Source organism: Triturus cristatus, chromosome 8 (assembly GCF_964204655.1).
Source record: "Triturus cristatus chromosome 8, aTriCri1.1, whole genome shotgun sequence".
NCBI classification, from domain to species: domain Eukaryota; kingdom Metazoa; phylum Chordata; class Amphibia; order Caudata; family Salamandridae; genus Triturus; species Triturus cristatus.
Window position 1 is genome coordinate 640,744,322 of NC_140591.1, and position 24,068 is coordinate 640,768,389.

A 24,068-nucleotide genomic window follows, 5' to 3' on the forward strand; every position below is an offset into this window, starting at 1 on the left:
CAGAGGAGGCTGCTGCTTCACTCCGCAGCGTACAAGCCTTATATACATATTACCCCGCCCAACCATCATGCATCACGAGAGTCACATCATTCGCACCCGCCCTTACTTGGCGCCCCAGTTATCGGGGCGTATGCAAACTGTTCTTTGCCGCGGACAGGACGATGTTGCAACAGAGGACGTGATCAGATAGTAGAGTTGTTGCAGGGCAGGAAGCGCAGATATGAAAAACAAGTCTCGCCCAAGGGCGTAGGCATCTTCTTTGTTCTGTGCCGAGAACCGGCTTAACCGCAAGGAGCGGGGAGGGCCATGTGCATGTGACAACCCAAGCATCAGCAGAAACAGAGTTCAGGGACGGGTTTTACCATGAGATGGCAACACAAAATGGAGTCGAACAGAGCAAAATGGAGACCAGCCAAGACACATTTCCTCATTGCCATTGATGGTGGAGTGTAGCAGCTCCTCGGTGACTCACCTCCAGTACCTTTGTGTGGTGCAAGCTGTGGTTTAGTGTGGCTTGGGGTTTCTCGATGACGAAGTGTGCACATTGTTGGTCACTCCATGGGCGTTAAGTGTCGTGGATGAAGTGGACGCAGTTTCCACATGCGAAGATGTGGGTCAAGGGAGTGCCCTGCCTTGTGGGTCAGTGTGGTGAAGAGTTGGGTCAGTCCGATGTTAGCGAATTTTTGCCAGAAGTAAATGGATTTGGAGTTGTTGTGGTTTGAGAGGTAGAGGCTCAGGTCTGCAATGAGTACGTAGTCCATGGAGTAGAAGGCTTGGTGTGTGATGAAGTTGAAGGTGTGTGTGAAGCGTTCTCGGCCTCTGTGGGCTCTGCAGGCAAGGGTGCCGCAGAGTGTTGCTTTGTGGCAGGTCTGGATCTTAAATTTCAGGTGTTTGGGGGTGGTGAAGGTCTGGCAGCAGCAGCAGAACTGGCGGTGAGTCATGTCTGGTGTGGCCTATTGGCAGTTGCACGTTCCCCTGGTGTTGACTGTGAGGATGGCAGGTGAGTTGTAGCTCTAGATGGGAGGAGATCCAGGGTGCCTGATGCTGTTTGCGTTTGGTTCACGGACAGGCGCAGACGGGCTTGCCTTTGGTGCACAGTAGCAGTGTCAGTGATGCAGCCGCGCAGCGCACACAATAAAATAGGCTAGGGGGAGGGACGAGCAGCTGTGAGGCAATGTTATTTGCATTGATGCTGGTCAATTGTCCAAAGCTACACATGGCTAACCTGAAATCCAAAATTGCACAAATCACACAACACAAAATATAAACACTGCAAACACAGCATGCACAACCACCAATGGACACATCTCTCCATTACATGTTTCAGGTGATCAAGGATATGCACTCTCCCCATGGCTGATGACACCCATCCGAGCCACTAACACCCAGGCCCAGAGGCAGTATAATTTGTCCCTTGGATGCACTAGGGGCATTGTGGAGAGCACTTTTGGCATGCTAAAGTCATGTTTCCGGTGCCTTGACATCACAGGTGGCAGAATGTTGTACAGCCCAGAAATAGTGTGCAAGATAATCATAGCTTGTTGTGTGTTGCACAATATATGTGTACACATCAATGCCCCATGGATGCACCGGACAATGCTGAGGATGATGAAGAAGATGAGGCTGGTACAACACACCCCACAGTATCTGCTGCAGGAACTGCTTACTGCCCGAAGGAACCGATTCATAAACAATTTCTTCACCTGAACACATCACTATGTGACTGTCCTTTGCCATTTATCTGTCCAAAATGCACCTAAGCACAGTTTGTGCAATAAAACCACACAAAACACATACTCTGTGCGCATGTATTTATCCTTTGCATAAGTACATCTCTCTGACAAGTGAAAGTCAAACATTTTGTGTTAAGAATAGTACAATTGTAATTTGATGGTGGGTATGTCTTGTGTTGAGAAATGCTTTTAGGGTGTCATTTGGGGTCATTTATGAATTTTAGGGTGTCATTTGGGGTAAAATCTGAATTATTGGGTGACATTTAGGGTCATTTATGAATATGTTGGTGTCATTTGGGGTCATTTATGATTTTTAGGGTGTCATTTGGGGTAAAATCTGATTTTTTGGGTGTCATTTGAGGTCATTTTTGAATTTTACGGTGTCATATTGGATACATTCTGAATTATTGGGTGTCATTTGGGGTCATTTATGAATTTCAGGGTGTCATTTGGGGTAAATTCTGAATTTTCGGGTGTGATTTGGGGTCATTTATGAATTTCAGGGTGTCATTTGCGGTCAAATCTGAATTATTGGGTGTCAATTGGGGTCATTTATGAATTGTAGGGTGTCGTTTGGGGTAAATTCTGAATTATTGGGCGTCATTCATGATTTTTAGGGTGTCATTTGGGCTAAAATAAGAATTTTAGGGTATAAATTGGGTTCTGAAATGAAATTACGTCTAAGACTGTTCATATGTGTAACAACTTGCACGTAGTGTGTAAAATCTGGCTGCATTTGCGTAAATGCAATGTTTTTTCATACTTGCGATGGAAAAATTATCGTCAGACACATTGAACCATACGAAATATTACCCCTAAGTCAATTTGCATGCAGAATATCACCGCAAACTCAAAAAACGGACCACAAACACACAGAAAGTGATGTCTGCATGCTTCCTGTTTACGGTAGGATTGCTGTGCACTTTCACTTTCTCCTTTGAGCACATTGCTGGTGATTTTGGAGAGTGTTGGAGGGGTTTGGTTTTTTGTGCTGCAGATTTGTGATAGAGAGAGTGTTGCTGTGTCCTGTGTCCCGTTGATAGTATCTCTGTAAAGTGTTGTGTACTTGTTATTACGTGTCTTTTGTCTCTTGTCCTCAATCTTGTCGGGTGTGTGTCTAAGGGTTAGCTTAAATAATTACTAATTGTTGAGGCATATATGTGTGCTGGGAGATATTGGGTGTTGGTAGGGAGGTTAGGATGTCAGAGTGGGCATTGGGGGGCTTCCTCTGGCTGGTGACATTTTACCTGCCCTTGATGGTGGAGAGTGGGGGTCGTATCCTTTCTGGATATCCCGTCTATGTGTGGAAGGTCAGGTGGGAGCGTGTGAGGGCACAGATGCAATGGGTCTTTAGTGTCGACAGGACTGTGCACCAATGGAAGCACCGCTGGCAGGATTGCGTGGGCCGTGAAGGTGACCAGTTGGACCACCTGGGAGTCATCATTGGCATAAAGTGTGGTAAGTTCAACCTCTACATTTATATATGAACACTCTTACGAATAGCCAAAAATGCTGTGTGGGACACACTGGGGTCCATGTGCAAAAATGTGGTAGAGTGAGGCGTGAGACGTCATGGCTTCATGCCTAATGTTGCCAGATCAGAAACACAACGCTGCATCATATTGACAAGCATAGGGTGCAGGTATTTGTTTCCCACTGCGCGGGCGCAACACTTAGCACAGTAGTGCCAACGCTGGCACCCTTGTACCATACTGCATACAGGGCAAAGGTTGTTCATGTACAGGAGGGTGACTGTACAGGAACAATCCAAGACATTGTTTCTGGGACCTGTGTGCTGCACAAAAGGAAGAGTACAAATGCTTTCCTCCTTGCTTTGCTAAGTTAGTTACGCTGCCCTTGTACATAGGCTCCGTGTGACAATGGGTGAGATAGGAACAATAGTTCCAAGGAAATAGGACATCTCCAGAGTTTCATTCACCACCAACATTTGTGAAACAGCTTTGGGCGGTCGGCATCAATGCAATTTTACACAGTGCATGTATAACATCCTGTTGCGTGTAGTAATGGGGTCTTGTGAAAGTTTCACACAACTAGTCTGTGCAAGTTTGCTTGCATTATTTTCTGGTTTGGTGCAACTCAGCAGTCACAGATCTTGTGTGAATCGCAGGCAAAGTAGACTAAATCATGTAGGCAACATGAACTGCAACAGTACAGTTTCGGAGCATTGTCAGTGATGGTGATGAATTGTATGATGAATAGGACACGTGTGATTTTACATCTGATATCAACACACATTTCTTTTCATGTTTCACAGCTGGAAAATCTCTCATCACACAGGGGGATATCAACACCTTCAAGGACCCACATGCCCCTGGTGAGTTCTGCCATTATATATTGGCATAGTGTGATGTCATGAATGTCTGGGTCAAATGATACACATTGTAGTATGCAGTATGGGTTTGTTTCACATGTACCTTGCCTACAGTGTGATGATGTTTTGTGGAAGTCAGAAGTGTGTACAAATCAGTTAGTGAAAATGGAGCTCTGCATTTGTCTTCCAGATGTAACTTTGCACATCCCCAGTCAGTGAAACACATGTAAGCAAAATCTATGGGTTCTGTCACTACAGCACATGCATGTGTATTACAGAGCATAAAGATAAGAGAGGAGACATGTGAGTGGTGTTGCTGATGAGTATGAGCAGACATGGAATGCATGTCCATCCTTGATTGAGATAACTGTGCAAGTGGGCCCGATCATGCACAAGGAGGCAGTGGTTATCAGGCCGTGCGTGCTTAGACACGGGTCGGCTCAGTAATATTGTAGGTATGCTGCATACCAGCTTCACAGTAGTTGCTGTGCGTAGCTTTAATCCAAGCATATCAATGGCACGTTCCCCAAACAGCTAGCAAAGATGGCCCTATGAATCTCATTGGCATGTTTAGCCACTGCAATGGTGCTGTCAAGCTGTCTCCCTGGGGTCATTCCCTGGTAGACTAAGGCTCAAGTGTACAAGCCCCTCTGTCCAAATTTGTGACATTACTCCGCATGCATTTACGCCACATGCTTTTGCTCTGCATTTATTGCTGTGCCATATATTTTACAATGCAGGGCTCTGCAACACTATTTGTTAAAACGTATTACCCATTACAACACAATAACCATTATGACTCCAGGGGGCCATTACTATGGGGAATGCATTGTAACGGTTTGCGTTGTAAGGTATGCATAGTAAAATTGTCAACGGAGTGATATTAGCAGATCTACGACATGTATAATTGACAAATCTGAGGAACCGATGTTTCCCCCGCTCGCCAGCAATGCGTCAGCTATTGTGAAGTTGTGATGGAGAGAGGGCCTGCACCTCATGTACAAGTCAGTGTTCAGCCACCTAACGTGTTTCCATGTGTGCTGCATGATGCAGCACAGATGAAAGTGTGAGTAGTGCTGTTCCAGGATTGCTAATGTGCAGGTAAGGTAGCCTACCTACACATTAACAAGCCACCCCTGAACACAGACACCCATGCACTCTTGTACAAAAGTGCCAGTGTTTGCACTGACTTGAAGAACTTCACACCGTCGCTGAGTGACACACAGGGCTGCACATGATCATTGTACATATGATACAGCACTCTGTTACATGAGAGGACGAGGGAGGTGCTACACCCGGAGGGCTAATGCCTTCCTTGTAGATGTCCCCCTCAGTCAGAGTATGTCATTGCACCATCATTTGTCACTGACAGTCTCCTTTGGTTGTGACAGTATATGTCCCATGCCATGCACTGTCAGGTCTATCTCCCCAGCATGTAGTCACTGATCCTGGATTTAACATTTCATTGTCCAGGTCACTCACTGACTTCACAATGTTACGTTAGGGTGTATGCTCCCATGTTTCACTGACCCAGTGTTTCTGAGTTAAATGGAGAACATCAACATAGTCTACAGGACTCACATTTTTCATTGCTCTTATTTTACAGACAACATGTCACCAGAGGAGTCCCATGCCTTCCAGTTGAGGTAGGACTGGTACCTCCACATCAGAAAGGTCACTAAGGGGTACCGCAACATGGCACGGAGGTACCAGGAAGACCGGGCAGCTGGGAATTGGAGGTCGGTGCCCGAGGTTATAACACATGGGAGACAGAGAGGCACACAGGCCATCCCAGGCCCCTCTGGCGACAGGCGTGGGTCCCAGCATGGACAGGCAGTAACCCATTCCCCTTCATCACCACACACCCAAGGGACAATGCCACCTGCCCCAGCAGACCAGGTGGTGCCGTTCACTGTGCGGGACCGGAGAACAATATTGGGCATCAAAGTTTTGCTGGCTGAGATATGGAGGGAAATGGCAGAGCATACTAGGCATCTGCAGGCTATGAAGAAAGTCCTTCGTCTCCCATAATGAAGGGACATATTGAGCCCCATCCCCCTCTTCTCCCTTCCCCCAATGTTACATATTGTTATTAGTTAGCGTTAGGTAAGCATTTTAGGTGTTAGGTAGTGTAGTTGTAATGTAGGTAAGGTATAGTTAGTGTTAGATTTTAAGGTATTTTTAGATATTTACAATTCATTAGTATTTTGGGATAAGTTTCCTTTTCCTTTGGTAGGGGATTGATGTCTTTGTTGTTAAACAAATTTAAAAAATACCCAAAAAACATATATTTGTGTAAGATAACTGTGCATGCATAGCTTAGATGTTTTTGTCCAGTCTCATGATGTGCTTTAAGGGTGGGCGGGGGGTTGATGTCTTAGATATGTTGTTGCATGTTTAGGATTAGTTATAGTAGATAGTTTAGGTTATAATTTACTTTGTTCCAGTTAGTTTAGATTAGATTAGTAGTAGTAGTGATTAGTGTTAGTTTAGGGTCCTTTATTTTTGTACTTTTATAATGAATGGTTAACACTTTAAAATTCTGGTTGCACTTATGTCAGGTGTGATGTGGTGGAGTGTGGCTTTTTACCTTGCATGCAACTCATACTATCACTGGACAATCCGTTAAATGTGTAAGTGTGGGCATGACATGTTATTTGGCAGGATGGATTGTGTCAGGATACCTTAGATGTAAGCACAGTAAACTTGCATGGATAACAGGCTAGCAAGTAGGATTTAAGGCCTAGTCTATGAACACTCTTTTTTGAAGTTTTACATCTAAAGTTTGACTCACTGAGTTGAGCAGCACATTCTTACCCATTTACAACACATCCTAGGGACATGGCCTTGGGTGGACATTGAATTTGCAACTGTTATCCATCATGGAGATGGATGTATGCGCCGGGTACCACAGATTCTGTCAACCCCCTGCATATCACATTAGCCTGGAGCAGAGTCCATCTTCAATGCACAGACTTTGGCACACTTGCTGCGTAGTGCAAGTGTGTCAGCATCATTGGACTTGTATGTTCCTGTGCATGGAGGCTCAACCTCCCGCCCATGCAGGATGTTGTCATTTAGGGGGTCGATTTTAAATGGCATGTGGCAAAACTGTGGGCCCGATTCACAAAAGTTATATGAGAGTAGGGGCCATATGTAGGAAGCCAAATTGTGATCGCAAATGCTGAAACTCGCAGAATTTAAGCGTTTGCGATCCCATTTTGGGCAGTGTGCTATGTAGCACACAAAAACCCACACGTAAAATAAGGAATTGCAAAATTTGCGATTCCTTATTTTGCGAATGCATTTAAGGAATCCCAAATTGCGATTCCTTAAATGCAATGTAGGAAGCACCCAAGTTGTGCGATTTTGGCTTAAGGAATCGCAAATTACCACCAACTTCAGGTTGTGGTAATTGGCGATTTCTTTGAAAAATTCACTTTTTTGCATTTTTCAAAGTGCCATGTGGTGCACATACATGCCCTTAGCGCATGTATGTGTGCCACATGTGCACACATGTTTATTTCAGGGGTGCAAAAGGGTGTCCTATTGACAACCTTGCAACCTTGAAATTGCTTTCTCAATTTGCGATTCTCTAATTGAGAAACACAAATTGAGAATGTCTTTCTATTCATTCCTAATGGCCTTCTAGCCCATAGGAATGAATGGCAAGGTATCTCTTATTTGCGAATCTCAATTTGCGATTCGCAAATAAGGAATAGGTGGGATTCACAAAATATTTTGCTAATCCTACCTACATTGCATTTTACGATTCTCTAATTGCGATTCCCTAAAAATCGCAATTTGAGAATCGCAAAACACGTTTTACCTACATGTGGCCCTAGGTCCTAACTTTATGACTTTTAGAATTTGAAAATTGAATTTAGGAGTAGTTAAGTTAGGAATACTGACTTCACTACTCCTAAATGCCTTTTGTGAATACCAAATTTTCAAAAGTTAGGGTTTGGTCTCAGATAACTTTTTTGATTTGGGCACACAGTTGTGCTGCACACAAGAGCGGAAATGTAGCATTGCTCCCTGTAGTGCCAGTGTCATAGCTACTTCTCCCAGCTGTTACTTTTGGCATTGGCTCAAAGTGATGCCACCCTTTAAATGGTGGTACTGCATCTGACTATATGCTAAGTACAGTGCACCACACATCCCTTGACACATTTTCCTAGCCACTCACAGTGTTCACAGCATGAGAGGGTTCCTAATTTTGAATGCATTTTTCATCCACAGGAAGGGGCTTACTGAGGACTTGCACTTTGGGGTGAGTCCCTATTGCCAACTCAACTTCAGTGAGTCAGACATTGTGGTTCCAATAGCGGCTGGTAGACATGTACCCTTACGATTCTTCATCAATGTGAATATGGTGTGCTCCATCTTGGGATGTGACATGCAATGCGCATAATCACAACAGGCTCTGTCCACCCCGTAGACTATGAGTAGATATGCCAAGTGAGAATTTGTAGCAATGGTAAAGGGGAACACTACTTGTGGCATGCAACTGACTTGGACATTTTTGCACACATGCCTATTTCCTTAATATAATTAGGGCTAAGTTGGGATATTGCTAGAATGTTGTATTTGAGCAATGAGGGCATGGCTAGTTCACACATACCCGGTCATATGCCTATCTGTGTCACAGTAAAAGATGTACATTACACTTATTTCCCTTGGTGTACCTTTTGGTGGATTAATTGGCACAACATTTTTAGAGACTTCTATAATTAATTGGTCGTAGACAACACACATGTGAGTGACTTGAATATTTTTATTTACATGTCCATTGACATTGGTGAAGACTGGACCAGAACTTGGCCATACAATCCCCACAATCCATAGATGCCCAGTGGAGGGCCAGACAGAGTCCTTTTGGGATAACATGTCCAAAGGAAGAGGCAGGGCCCGATTCACAGAACTCACTTAAGACAAAATCCTCAACTTACTACCATTTTGGTATTCACAGAAGGCACTTACTCATTTCGGTATTCACAGAAGTTAGGAGTCCTAACTTTAGGACTCCTAAATGCCTTCTGTGACTACCGAAAGTCTTAAAATTAGGATTTTTCTCAATTTAGTAGTCCTAAATTAGGACTACTAAATTGAGAAAAATCCTAATTTTAAGACTTTCGGTATTCACAGAAGGCATTTAGGAGTCCTAAAGTTAGGAGTCCTAACGATACTACTACTAAACTGAGAAAAATCCTAATTTTAAGACTTTCGGTATTCACAGAAGGCATTTTGGAGTCCTAAAGTTAGGACTCCTAACTTCTGTGAATACCGAAATGAGTAAGTGCCTTCTGTGAATACCAAAATGAGTAAGTGCCTTCTGTGAATACCAAAATGGTAGTAAGTTTAGGATTTTGTCTTAAGTTAGTTCTGTGAATCGGGCCCGCAGAGTTCAATCAGTAGGCTGATTGCAGTGTCATTGGGAACAAGACAAAATATGGCAGTCCATGACGAGGTCCAAGGTGAGTGACACAGAGTGTATCCGGGGACAGTGGAAACTGATGTTCTGGGGCATGATGCTGAGCCCAGATCCAAGGAGAAACAGGCCATTTGGCAAAGATGAATGCTACCACTTTTTCATCTTTGCAATAATGCTGATTCATCCACATCTTCGTCCTTGGATGCGTCATGTCCCTCACATGTGTGTGGTGGTAGATTGGCTGCAGCACTGTGAGGCACTGACACATCAGGGGGCGCAGATGTGGATGTAGAAGCAGCAGTAGCATTCATCTGTGGCAAACCTTGATGCAGCAATGCAGTGATGATCAGCTGCAGGGCATGGAAGATTCCATCTACGTCTCGTTGGTGTGCAGCCATGGCAGCCATTTGTTCCGCTTGCATCCGCTCCACTTTCTCCATTATCATTTGCATGCAGGCCAACTCCTGACATTGATGGAGCCACTCTGACTGGACAGCTGTTCTTGTTCCTGAGTCATGACTCCAGCAATGTCAGCCATGGAATGTCGGAGAGCATGGAGCAGACTGTGGGTGTCTGTGATGTTCTATAGGTGGTCCTGGATGGGACTCAGACACCCACGTATGGCATCCAGTTTGGCCGCCAGGATGGCAAAACCCACCCGCACCAGATCAGCCATCTCCTACTTAACCTTTACCGCACAGCGTAGAAATGCCAGAAGTGGGCCCTCAAGGTCCTGTGAGACAGCTGTGGTGGTAGGTGCTTGCTGGTGGGTGGTTTGTGCTGGGGGTGGACTTTCCCCAACGCAGCTGGACGGCCCTGCTTCCGGAGGTGGTGTGCTAAATGAGTCTAGCAGCTGTTGGAGAATGTCCTGGTTGATGGTGGAAAATTCCTCATATTCATCAGTGAAGAGTGTGGCAGGCTGCTGTACAGGAGGTGATGTTTTGACCTCTGCAATGGAAAGGGAAGATGCCGTTAAATGTGTGTTTCAAGTATGGTCATGCATTGGATGAGTTTACAAGGAGACGGCATGACAATGTCAATTCAGATTGTTTAGGAGGTGATGCCTATTAGATGCAGGATAGTGATTATTTGCACAACATCACGAATGTGACGTTGTAGTTGTACATTATCATCTCACAGGTTACAGATATGCCAAATGTGAATGGCCCATTTCTATACACAAGCAGCACCAGTTGTGTCCTTGGCTCAGTAGTGGAAGTGATGCAGTTTGTACCAGATTGTAGTCAATGTTGATTAGCTCAGATGTATGTGTCTGTGCACTGCATTGTGGGAGAGTCACACCTGCAGCTTAAGTTTTACTGCCCCTTATCCCTTTCAGCCAGTGAGCCTTTTATTTATGTGTATTTACAATGATGAGATGTGGCAAGTTGGAGTAATTATGGGTCTTGATCAGAGTTGGGACACTTGTGCATTGTCTGGCAAAAGAAGTCTTCTTTACATCAGGGGTTGTATGTACACAAGGAAGTGTCAGAGTGTGACATGCTCCTTTAAGGATGAACCCCACACTCAGCCCCTTCAGTGACCATGGCCTGCACCATGTTAAAATGTTTAGGGTACAGGCATGCAATTCATCATGCACAGTCACTTGCCTTGTCAGTTTGGCTCACAGACAGTCAGGTTTGCTGGGTAGTGCACATGTGCATGGGTTTGGTGCGAGAATGGTTATGTGTGATGAGGGAACCCATTAGGCAGATTGGCAATGATGGGCTAGTAGCTGTTTCTATGTGTGATGGATAATGCAGTACACATGTACATCCAGGTAGTTTTGGCTCTTGTGATTTCTCTTGTGTGTATGTCCTCAGTCATGGTTTTCCTTGCATTCATTGCTTACTGCCCTCCTGTTGGCTTACCAATTGTGAGTATGGAGCAGCGTGAGTTTCTATTGTTGTTGCAGGCTGAACAAACTGTGACAACACCCATTCCCCTCAAATTTGGCCCCACGCGTGGTGTATAAGTGGGCATGAATTTGATGGATGTTGAGGCGTATTAGTGGTGCTCAGGCCCTATCTCCACCCCCCTCCCAACAGATTCTAATGGCAGGGTGATGATTGTTTGTGTATTTGCCACGCAGATGGTCACATGGATGATACATGCTGTCCTGGTTCTGATTATTGCATGCCAGGCTTTGTGTGTGGATGATGATAACCATGAATGCATATTTGTTCACTGACACAGTTGACTTCCCAAACAGATAGGTTTACATGCACATAAGGCTGTAATGGGCAACTCACACCAGGTCTGATGTGGAATGCTCTTTTCAGTATGGCAGATGTGTACACTTGAGAGTGGGGGAGTGCTATTTGACCTTAGGGGTAAGGGTGCCATTTAGCTACTTGTCATTATTTGGTGCTACTTTGCTATCCTTCCTTGTTGTCATACTTAGGTTGCCATACTTCTTTACAGGGACATTGTAGGTCTGTGAGTATGACACACAGACGAGTCATGTAGTACATATTTGGGTGACATATTCTTGATATGGATTGTCCATGCACTGTGGTGTTGTGGGCATATCCCCATGCTCATTGTATTACATCACATTTTGAGTTGGGGGGCATATTATCAAGCCAGGCGACAAAATAATCGCCGCTTTAGTGGCAGAAAACTGCCGCTAAAACGGCGATAATGGGCTTGATAATATGCTCTATGGAAATGCAATTGAAGCCCATGTTAGATGTCATTCACATCTAGCATGGGCTTCAATTGGAATTCCAAGCCCATTATTGCCATTTTAGCGGCAGTTTTCTGCCGCTAAAGCGGCGGTAATTGTATCGCCTGGCTTGATAATTTGCCCCCAAGTCTGCTGTTTGTGTGCATTGTGAGATATGCAGCTTTTAGCCAGTAAGCTACATGATCACTTTGTTGTGACAATTCATGTGTTTATGGTATGCAGACTCACTAGATGCTTTATCACTTGGTGTACACAGGACTGCATCTCATGTATAAGCAAGCGGGCCCATTGACTGGAGATGCGGCAGAATGTCTACATGGCCCCTTGCCTAAACACCACGCATATACAAATCGTCTGCTCAGCGCAGCATATCTCTGACACCAAAATGAGGAATGCACTGTGTATGTGATTGATCATGTGCATGAGTGAGCTTGCTGCCACCAATGTCAGCACACATGCACCATTGTGCACGTGTGTCTGAGTTGTGTGCAAGTTTGTGTATGTGCAGTAGTGTCCCCCTTGATGCACATGCACATTCTTGCACACGACTCAGACGTACAGGAACATGCATATGCGTGGTGGTGAGGCCAGAGGGCCATTTTCACACCCTGCTGCATCTCCAATTAATGTGGCCCTTTGCTCTTTCATGTAGCCCTTATTTTGTGGTCTAATATGGTACTTGGACTGGATTTAGATGACTTTTCTGTGCACATTTCAAGGTCAGTGAGTCCACCAATCTGTGTCTTGCAATGTATTAGTTGAGTAGGGTGATATGTGTCTATGCCACCGGGACATGATCTTCAGTCATTGTGGGTGTTCACTGCTATATATTTTATTTGGGAATGAGTGCCATTGGGCCCATCCACCCCCGAACCCCCAGTCCCTGGTTGTTACTCACCCTGTTGCTGTTGTGTCAGTTCATGTTGAGCAGTATCCTGTCCCGTAACTCCTACCACTGTCTCCTTGTTGATGACTGCGGACACCTGTTCCTCCAATGCATCCAGCTCCTCCTGTGGCACTGGACTCCCACCTCCAGTCTGCATTGCTGCTTTCAGATTTACTGCAAATTTCTGCTTGGCCTTGCGCTTAGCATCACGCCAGCGCTTCTTGCAGTTGTCCACTGTCCTTCTTGCCTCTCCAACAGCATTTACCTTGGCTGTGATGGACTGCCATATTGCATTTTTTGTTCCCAATGACACTGTGGAGCTGACAAAAAGTTGTTACTGTTTTTCTGTCACCTCGGCAATCAGGACCTGGTTTTCCTGCTGACTGAACCGGGTTTTCCTCTTCCTCTTCTCCCTGGGTCTTGGGCTGGTCATCCTGGGTGTTTGGGGGTTGTTGTTGGCTTCAGTACTGGGTCCAGCTTCCTCCATGGTTCTTCTCTAATTCTTCCTGTTTTTTGTGTTTTGTTTGTGTTTGGGCTGCATAGTGGGCATTTTATAGTGTTTTTTCCAGCCTAACGTGAAAAAAAGTGGACTGACGGTAATTAGCATGCCGTTTCTGGCCGCTAATTGGCCCATCGCCACCTTTTTCACATTAGCGTGAGGATTTTTATCACCATGCCGCTATTCTTAATGCCGGACAGTTCACCCGGTAAGGGAAACTATCGCCAGTTAGCGGCGTGTTGTGAATACGCTGCTAACACGGCGGTAGTTTTCCGCGGTACACGGCGATAAAAAAACTAACGCTAACTGAGGTTAGCAATAAATATCGCCAATCCTTGTACATATGCCCCATAGTATTTTTATCTCCAAATTCCAACGCATATTATTAAGAGGCTAACTTTGGATCTGGGCGACATGCAATGATCCACTTCATCCTCCGCCATTACTTAATGATGATACTTTCATTGTAAGTAACTGTCATCATTTTTTTTTCTTGAACATGAGGCAGACTAGTACCAGGGTGAATGTATTGCCTAATGAATGTCGACTATGCCAGTCAGAGACATGTCATGGGCTATATACCCCCCCCCACACACACACACACAAATAAATACATATCCATGTGAAAATAAAATGGAAGATCGTGTTAAGAAATTACCTCATTGTTTGATTTGATTGTGTTTATTTATTTATTCTGTAGCACCTTGACTCTTTTCCAATGATCACCACAAAACAAAACAAAAAAGCAATTTCATACTGTTCAATGTTTGCAAAAATTAAACTAATGTATCCTCTAGATAAGCGGGTTGTTCGTGGCGCATGACGTTTTTGTTAGAGCTTGCTGTAAATGATAACATGGTTTCAACTGAACCAGCTAACAATATTATACCCATAATTTTATTCCAACAGTATTGTAAGTTTTTAGATGGTTATTTTATTCATTTCCTCGTCAAATGAATATACATTTAGTTAAGGAGATGTAATTACAGCAAACGTGCACGTTTCATTTAATTCAGCTGTCTGGATGTGTGTGTGTGTGAGTGTTTTTGTGTGTGTGTTTCTTTCAATTCTAACAATGAGCCATCTGATGTTTTCTGGCTTGATTCATTAAATCTGTGCACGGCCAGCTGTCTCTACAGAAGATGTGCACTGTAGCAGGACTTGTTGTCTTTGGCAATTGCAAATGTGATAACCCATTTGCTAGTGTAGGTCATGTTGTGGCAATGTTTACGCTCCTGGAAGGCTTCCCAGAGTCATCGGGAATTATATGCAGTTTCATTAGCACGCTTTTGGTTCACGCAGTGAAGGCAGTAATTGGCACCATCGGAAGTGCAACCCCTCACTGAATACATCCATCGCAAGTGATTACAAGCTTAGCCTCTGATGTGGACAAATAGAAACATTCCAACGCATGTTAGAATTTATTTATCTTTTTTGTTGAAACTCAATAGGGAGTGTAGCGGTGGTTATGTAAACGGTCTGCATTCATTGAGTAAATGCTACTTCCATGTTTATTTCGATTAAATGCGGTTACAACATGGGAATGGGGTTCAACAGAACACTGGTTTGGCCAAATGCATATAACACATCCTATTTCAAGCGAGACTACATTTCCTACTGTCTAAAATTAGCTTTTGAGCTTTCAAAGATGCCACACACACAAGAAAAAACATAAAGCCGTTAGGTTTGGCTTTATTATGTGTACACAAAACACTACAGAACACGCCTTTATATGAACATATAAAAACTTAGGGGCTTATTTACTAGGATGGCGATAAATAAACGTAAAGTGCGCTTAGCGCTTGTTTATTTATCGCCGTCTATTGCAGGAATTTATCGCCCTGGTAACGCATTATTAACAACGCGTTACTCCAGGGAAATGGGCCAACAACGCTGTAAAACCAGTGATGTTGCACCCAAAACGGAGATAGCCTTGGTGATACGACCCTGTGGTCGTATCACCATAATCCACCTCCCATGTTAGCTATGCCTTAGTCAGGAATTTAACAGACGTTAAATTCCTGCGTTAAGGCATGGTTAATGGTATTTAAAATATCGCTACCCCTCATTGATGATATCACGAAGCTGGGTTAGCGATATTTTCCCATGGTGTTTTTTCAGGCACACCTCCTTTGCATCTCATTAGAGATGCAAAGCGAGGCGTGAACAAAACTGGAGCTGAAACAAGGAAACATGCGCTAGCGTATCCTTGCAAATAATGCAATGTAATTATGTCACCAGCTCTTGATGATATGCCCCATTATAAGTAAACATGCACACACAGGATCTATTGAAACCGGCACAGCTTGCTCACCCATGCCAAATGACAGGCACCAGATACACAAAGGCATCTTTGCAAACACTTTTTCGTTGTGTGCTGTTTGCAGGTCACAGAAGGAACCAAACTAAGCCAAGCTATACCGCATACGACATGATGCACAGACATCTGTAACAGGGCCAGGTACAACGCAGTCAAGGAGAAAAGGGTGAACATTCAAAGCATACCACATAGTCCACCCTCTGAAAAAATGAAAAAAGAATAATGGACATCGAAAATACTCCTGCTAAATTAGCTGGATAAAGTGCTTCTCTGAGGCAGCATTCACTACAAGTAAAAACAAATTTGTATTCCAAACTAGTTGCCGTGGTACTGAAATTGGTGAAGCATTTTCTTTCTTTATTAATATACCCTTTCTGGAAAGTGCACATCTTCCGAGCCAAAGGAGGTCATGTAAGTACCACTTCTCTCACTGTGAGTTGCATGACTTTGGTATGAATAGACTCGCATGAAGTCCCCAGGAGCAGCGTAATTTAGTGCTCACCCCTTTATATGCAATTTATATACTTAATATGTGTTTAGCTTCATTTCTCTGCATGCATTTTGTCAATCAATAACAGAAAGTGGCTGTAAAATCATTTAAATGAGAGACACCCATATATTTAGTTGAATTAATACATGTACTTATCATGAAGGAAAATGAATGCTTTCTTTCAATTGTATGCGATGTAATCATTTATGTTAATTATTCGTTTAGAAGTTGGGCCTGATTTAGTTATTAGCGGGAAGGTTACTCTGTCAAAACCGAGATGGATATCCATCCTGCTGAAACATAAATCCTATGGGATATAAATGGATTTATATTTTGGTGAACGGGATATCCATCACTGTTGTGAAAGAGTAACCAATCCGCCAAGAACTAAATCAGACCCTCTGTTTCGAATCTTGTTTTGCAAGTATTGTTTTTTTTCTCGCCTCTGCAGGTGCAAGAGCGGTCGACCGTAAAGCTAGATTTCCGGGTTGGAGTCTCTGCATCGACACTCAAAATCTGTGATTCTGGGTGTTAGAAATGGGGATCTCTAGTTGGCAATGGCTGGCCACTGTCCAAGTAGGGACCCTTCTTCCTAAGTCAGAGTAAGCGGGCTACACCCTTTGATAACCCCTGCTCAACCCTGTGGTAACGTAGCACAAGCAGCTAGGCTTATCTCAGAGGCAGTGTGTGTAGCATTTATGACCATACACAGTAACACAGTGAAGAACACTACAAAGGGACACCACACAGGTAGTTATAAAAAATAAGTATCTTTATATATAGACTTAACACAAGACCAATAACAGTAAAAATCCACAATACTAGGAAAATAGAGTTACTCTTAAAATGCTGCAAAAATTGTTCAAGGTGTGCAAAGAGGAGTTCAGTTCAAGGCAGTGGTCTCTGTGACCCTTTTACTCACAAGATACCTGGATTCTGTAGCAAAGCAACCAAAATGTCGCTAAGGAGTTGTAACGATGATTTTCCTTACGCTAACCAGTGATGCGTTGAATCCTTGCCGCAAGGGAGGATGATGCGCTGATTTGTGTGCAGGACAAAGCGACAAACTTCTACACGCTAAGCCGGCGATGCAATGAAATCCTTGCCACGAAGGGAGGATGATGCGCCGAGCCTGTTGCGTGTGCGATCTTATTGCGATGAAAAGAAATGGCGCCCCGCGAGGAAGCAACGATCCTAATGCGATGCGATGAAAATGGTGAACGCTCGGCGTCCGCGCTGTGATATCGTGAAGCGATGAACTCGATGCGATGATCTTTGGTTAGCGAGCGCTTTGAGACCCGCAAACATGCAATGCGATAATCTTCGGGTTAGCGAGCATTTGGCAGCTCGCACACAGGTGATGCGATAAACCGCGAGAACACTGTCTTTTGATTTGCTTGTTTGGTGGAAGATGATAATGAGAAGCTCTTTAAAATCTTCATTCATACTTTAATTGTTTGCTCCTTAGAAAAGCAGACCAGACCCTGTCCTGATGCTTGCTGAGGGAAGACTTTTTCTCAACTCTGCCGACTACCACTGCCTAAAGTGTTAACCTCTGTGCTTGAATACTCAAACTCATTCCATTGACCCTTAAATCTGGTTAATCTAATGCTGACACCTTCCTCATAGAATTTTCTCTTACCACCTTACCACTTTTGATACTTTATTCTGAATAGGGAAAGCGCTTTATTGGAACCTGTTTGGGTGATATTTTGTTCGTTGTATTTGATACTATGTTGCTTTTTCTTTCTTATAAAATATAAATTCACCCTGCATGATCATTTGTATATCTATGCTATTATAATATGTTTTCTTCAGTTTTGCTGATTTGTTTAACTGTAATCTGAAATAAATTGGGACTGTTTGTGCTTCTGTGTAATTCCTGGGCAAGTGGACCCTCATCTCCTGGACTTAGCTGCTGTGCTTGCCATCGCTGTTCGCCGGACCCGCTTCGTGGGTCCCGCTTCACGGAAGGAGCGGCGGAGTGACTGTGGTTTCTGCGGCGGCAGGGGAGGTCTGTGGCAGCAGTAGGGCTGCGAGCGGTACTGCAGGGACTCCATCTCCCAGGAGTCCCTGCCTGGCCAATAGTTCACACCTGGCCCGCTCTCCCTGCAAGCCACGCCCCCAGCACACCAGCTGCATTTAAAAATCATCCTCCTTTCCCGGTGCTGGTGGGACTGTTTGTGCTTCTGGGTAATTCCTGGGCAAGTGGACCCTCATCTCCTGGACTTAGCTGCTGTGCTTGCCGTCGCTGTTCGCCGAACCCGCTTCGTGGGTCCCGCTTCACGGAAGGAGCGGCGGAGTGACTGTGGTTTCTGCGGCGGCTGGGGAGGTCTGTGGCAGCAGTAGGGCTGCGAGCGGTACTGCAGGGACTCCATCTCCCAGGAGTCCCTGTCTGGCCAATAGTTCACACCTGGCCCGCTCTCCCTGCAAGCTATGCCTCCAGTCTATACGTACTTAACTACGCTTACGACCGCGCACGCGGGACGCGCTTGGGTCGAAGCACGGAGCGAAGCCCGGGCAAAGGGCGGGCAGTCTGTGGCAGTCCGGGGCTGTACAGGGCCGGGTCGGGCCATCCCCCTGATAAGCTCATTGATACGTTGAGACGTATAGGAGTGTTACTACCATTATTAACATTTGGTTACTGTTATAGGCTGTGTTATTGTCCACCCGCTCAGGGAAGAGCCTCAGGAGAGGAGGTGAGGGTGGAGCCAGTTGTATTACAGGCACTATGGACCAGTTTATCACACGGATGGCTGCTGTCATAGAGAAGGAGATTGTAATGACAGAGCGGTGTCTTTCCCTAGAACTTCCTCTGTCGAAACGGTCTTCATTGGGTTCTCTGGCACTTGTTACCTCGCCTGTATGTAGTCCAGATCCCCTTCTAATGACATCCCCTCCACCGGAGCCGTTATGGGTTGTATCCTTGAGGGCCAGCATAGATAGGTTGGAGAACTTGGCAGCTATATCCATTCCCCCTCCTATCCACAGCAGTAGTGCTGACCCATGCTCCAGTGAATTCCCCTTTCTACCAAAACGCACAACTATTCCAACTACCCAAGTCAATATTTCTCAACCACCTGTGGTACCTCTAACGGTTTCTACGAATATAACTGCTACTAAAAGGAAAAGTAGCGCTAGCCCACGTAAAGGCAGCTTCCCTAAATTTCACAAGAGACTAAGGAAACAAGGTGTAAGGGGAATAGGAACTAAAGCGGGTGAGGGGCTGCCTACGAAAATCACTGGGTTGGGAAAGGTGGGGGATCCTTTAGGTCTTATGACTGAGGACGCATGTGTAGATCCAACATTAGACTGCCATTAAGTTCCATCTAATGTCTCTGTGACAATTTCACAACTTGAAGATCTGATGAAAACTTTATTGTCCCCGATTGTGGAAAGAGTAAAAGAGTTGGGAGAGAGGTTGGATAGATTTGAACAGGCAACTTTGGACAATTTTTTCTCTCTGAAAACCCTAATCAAACTGCATTCTAAAAACAAGGAGGGTGGACAGGGAGGGGACAGTGGCACCCGGATGCTCGCTGCACCCACACAGGATATATCTACCGCCTCTAATACAGCAAACACTGCAAATTTGTCGGTTGTGGCTAATGTACCTCCTACTCAGGTTACGGATACTTTAGGTGGTATTAGTCAATTGGGCCTAGTACAATCGAGTGTGCCGAAGCCTCTTAATGTCCCGGTACAGAAGCCTATCCGGGCTGAGTTGCCGGGTAGGAAGGGACCTTCTAAATATAAGGAAACCTCGAATGGGATTGCTAAGGGCATTGGTCTTGATCAAGCTTACTCGTCCAGAATTTGCATTAACCCCCACAGAGAAACCCAGCCAGAGGAATCTCTCCCAAAAGTGGCTCCTACTTTTCCACCGGTAAATTTGCCCCCCGAATGCCACCCGTATGTTGCCATACTTACCAACGTACCCACTTTGAAGGAAGATCAATATGAATCCTATCAGGCTTTAAAAAATAAAACCATGCACTGGTTAAAGTCTAATAGACCTCTTCCTAGAGGTTTAGATGGGTTGATCCTAGGAGTGAGAAGGGTAGGGTGGGTAGGTTATGGTCGTAAGCACCTAGAAGGAGATTGTGTGGTGGTAAACTTTAAAGACATTAGGGTTGCCCAAACTATTTGCAATCCAGAGTACGCAATTGGGGGGGCAAACATTGGTGTAGTAGACTTAACCTATTTTTACCCTAGGTCCGCAGCAAATTACAATAGTGCACATTCTGGTGGGGGTTGGAGCAACGATCCTATCTATCCCGTGAATCCTGCTATCCCTCATTTATTTCAACCGGCATTTTGGCCCGGGTATTATGGGGGGCCGTCGGGATATTGAACCGACACGTGCCATGGGGTGGTCTGTAGGGATCATTGCCCAGGTGTTGCTCCTGTGCCTAACGTGCCGAATAAAAGCAATGTTTCTTTTCCCTCTCAGTTGGATAAAGCCACTAATTTACCATAGGACCTTAACTGTAGGGAGTCGGTTGTGGCGGATCCAGATATTAAGATTCTTTGCTGGAACGTCGTGGGTCTTTCAAGGAAGCTGGGACTTCCGGACTGGAATGAGCTTGTGGAGGGCTACTCCATTTGCATTTTCCAGGAAACATGGTGCAGGGAACCCTGCCACAAGGTAGGTTATTCGACTTATTTTGTTCCTGCTGTCCCCCCAGACTCAGGCAAGGGACGCCCTTCCGGCGGTCTCCTCATATGGGTTGATGTTGCTCTTGATTGTCAGGTGGTTCAGCATCCTACCAATTCTCCCGACCTCCTCAATATTATTATAAAGGGCACACAGAACGGCCTCCTCCTGGACATTTTTAACGTCTATGCCAGAGGTACGAAGGGTGGTATACTATCGGCCACAATATCCTTACTAGAAGATCTGCTTAGGCAGCGCCCCAATAAATCTCGCATTTTGGTGGCAGGAGATCTCAATTGCACGTTTGAGCCCTTGGGCATGGACGATATATTGGGAAGTGGTGAGGAGGACTCCAGGAGGGGTATTCCTGCCCTAGCGCTACCTCCCATTAAGAGGTGGTCCCAAGTGGCGGTACAGATCAACTCACTTAACATGGAATTTGATCTTAGGGCTGTTAATGGGAGGTCCAAGTCTGACCTAGTGGGTGCCCATACTTATAATAGGCCAAATCATACGTCTAGAATAGATTACATTATTCTTGACGCAAGTCTATGGAGCATCCTGAAGGATATGGAGATCATACCTACCATTGAGAGTGATCACAATCTCCTCTCACTCACTCTCTTTTCCCAGTGGTTAACTGTCAAGGGGGATTATCGTCCCATATAGCTCCTATTTCCCACGAAGTTCTCCCATCTAATTGTGGTAGACGGCTGAAGTGGGCAAAGCTTATTATGTCTGAAGAGAAAGTGGCGGATATAGGGGCACTCCTGGCCACAGCACTGTGCAAGTCGGAGTCGCTGATCCGATCACCTGAGGAGATTACGCTAACCTTCTGCGACTTAACTAGGGCATTGAGTAACCTATTTATTCTCCCTAGCATGGCTTCCCGTGCTAACAACAGGAAGTTGCTGCCGAAATCGCAGGGTTGGTTTACAAAGAAATGCAGAGTTAAGAAAAAAGCGCTGGTTGGGGCTGTTAAATCTAAATCTCAGGTAGCTATCAGGCTTGCAAGGAAAGACTACTCCCAGACTTTAAAGGCAGCAAAAAGAGAGGGGGAGGAGAAGTTCTGGGTGGACCTCTTGGCTGCAAGCATGGAAAGGAATGCTAGGGGATTTTGGAGTTTGGTAAGATCTAGGGATAGGCCTGTTGACACTTTGCTGACATGTAATATCCCAGCTCAGAATTGGTTTAGCCACTTTTTGTCCCATTATACCCATGTTGAGGGGGAGTCCTTAACGACTCCTTCACTCTGATGGTTGAGGCAGTGGACACTGAGGCGTATCCCTTTACCGACAGAGAAGTGGAGCTCGTAATCAAGTCCCTGGTCCCCCTAAAAGCTGCTGGGCCTGATGGGATACCCGGTGACTTGTTACGTGCTAATCCTAAGCAATGGGGAAAGTTGGTTTCCACCCTATTAAATGCAATTATGGGGGGAGCATCTGTACCGGAATCCTGCAAAGGGGCGGAGGTTGTCCCAATATTCAAGAAGGGTTGTCGGGACAACCCCGCCAACTATAGGCCCATAAGCCTTATTGATTCATCCCAAAAGGTGGTAGGGAAGATGATTCTGGGGAGAATCCTCCAATGGGTGGATGACAATAAGATTTTATCTGATTTCCAGGCTGGTTTTCGCTCTGGAACCGGGACTATCGAGCAAGTCTTTAGACTGGCGCTCCTGTATTGGAAGGTGGTGGTGCTGGGCAAGGGCAGTCTTTATTTGGCCTTCATTGACCTCAAGACTGCCTTTGACCTGGTACCTAGGGAGGAACTGTGGAGGGTCTTGCAGGGTTTGGGGTTGCCGTCCTATATCCTATCACTCCTGATAAAACTACATACAGACAATTATGCACAGGTCCGGTGGGGTAAGAATGGGGAGAAAACTGATAGAATTCCTGTAAGTAGGGGTGTTCGCCAGGGATGTGTGTTAGCTCCCACCCTATTCTCTCTTTATGTGAATGGGATGGTTGAGCATTTGCTTCGAGAACCTGCTGATGCATCCATCTCATCTCTATACATACTGGATCCTACATGGACAACTGTATGTTTTAAACCGCCCCTAGAATTACAGTCCTGATGAGACCCGGTATTTCAAAGTGGGTCGAAACGCCGTCGACAACAAAATAAGAGACAGCCTAGACTGAATCACTGTATATTGTATATAAACTGTCCTTATATATGTTTTTTCCAATAACCTTTCACTAATCTTTTTTGTTCTGTCACATTGTATAAGGTTATGGTTTGTTTCACTGGGGCTCACCATTCACTGTAAATATAAGAGAGATTTTGTGTATATATAAAATGTGGTTTTATTTGTGATATAAAAAAGTGGTTAATAAATAAAGACCTCGGCTGAGGCTCAGTAGATTTCAGTAGTGTAACAAGGTTGCTGTGCAGACTTACTGTGTTGATTAATGATTTGTTCTCTTTTGAAATAATTGAATTTCTTCATTTCTTGACTTCTTGGTATGAGATTAATTTCAAGGCAATCATTGAGATTGTACATTATTGAAAAAATTTGTAAATGAGTTCCTTGTGAACGTTGTCTTACAGTACATTGTACTTACCCGGTTCGCAGGGACACAAGGGTCGCTCTTGTAAACTCCAAATATTGATGCACCGTCCCTGGCAGGCACTCGGATCCCTACACTGCTTTTTGAAAGTGATACCCTCCTTATTGCAAAGACCCCCCAGGGCCTCCAAAAACTTCTTAATCGCTTTCAGGAGTTTTGTTCCCTTAGGGGATTGGTGATCAATGTCGATAAGACCAAATATTTGATCATGAATCCCCCTGGGAAACTGGGGCGCCTTCCCGTGTTGAATTCTGCCTACCTGGAGAGGGTATCAGAGTTTGATTACCTGGGAATCCGCCTTAGCGACTCTATGTGTTGGACTCCGCACATCAACAAGATGCTTCTTAATCACAAAAGGGTGGGTGGTGCCTTGCTCAAGGAACATCGTACTTCCACAAAACAATTTATTGCCCCAGTTGTGGAGATTTATAAAGCTAGAGGGGTTAGTGCTGCCT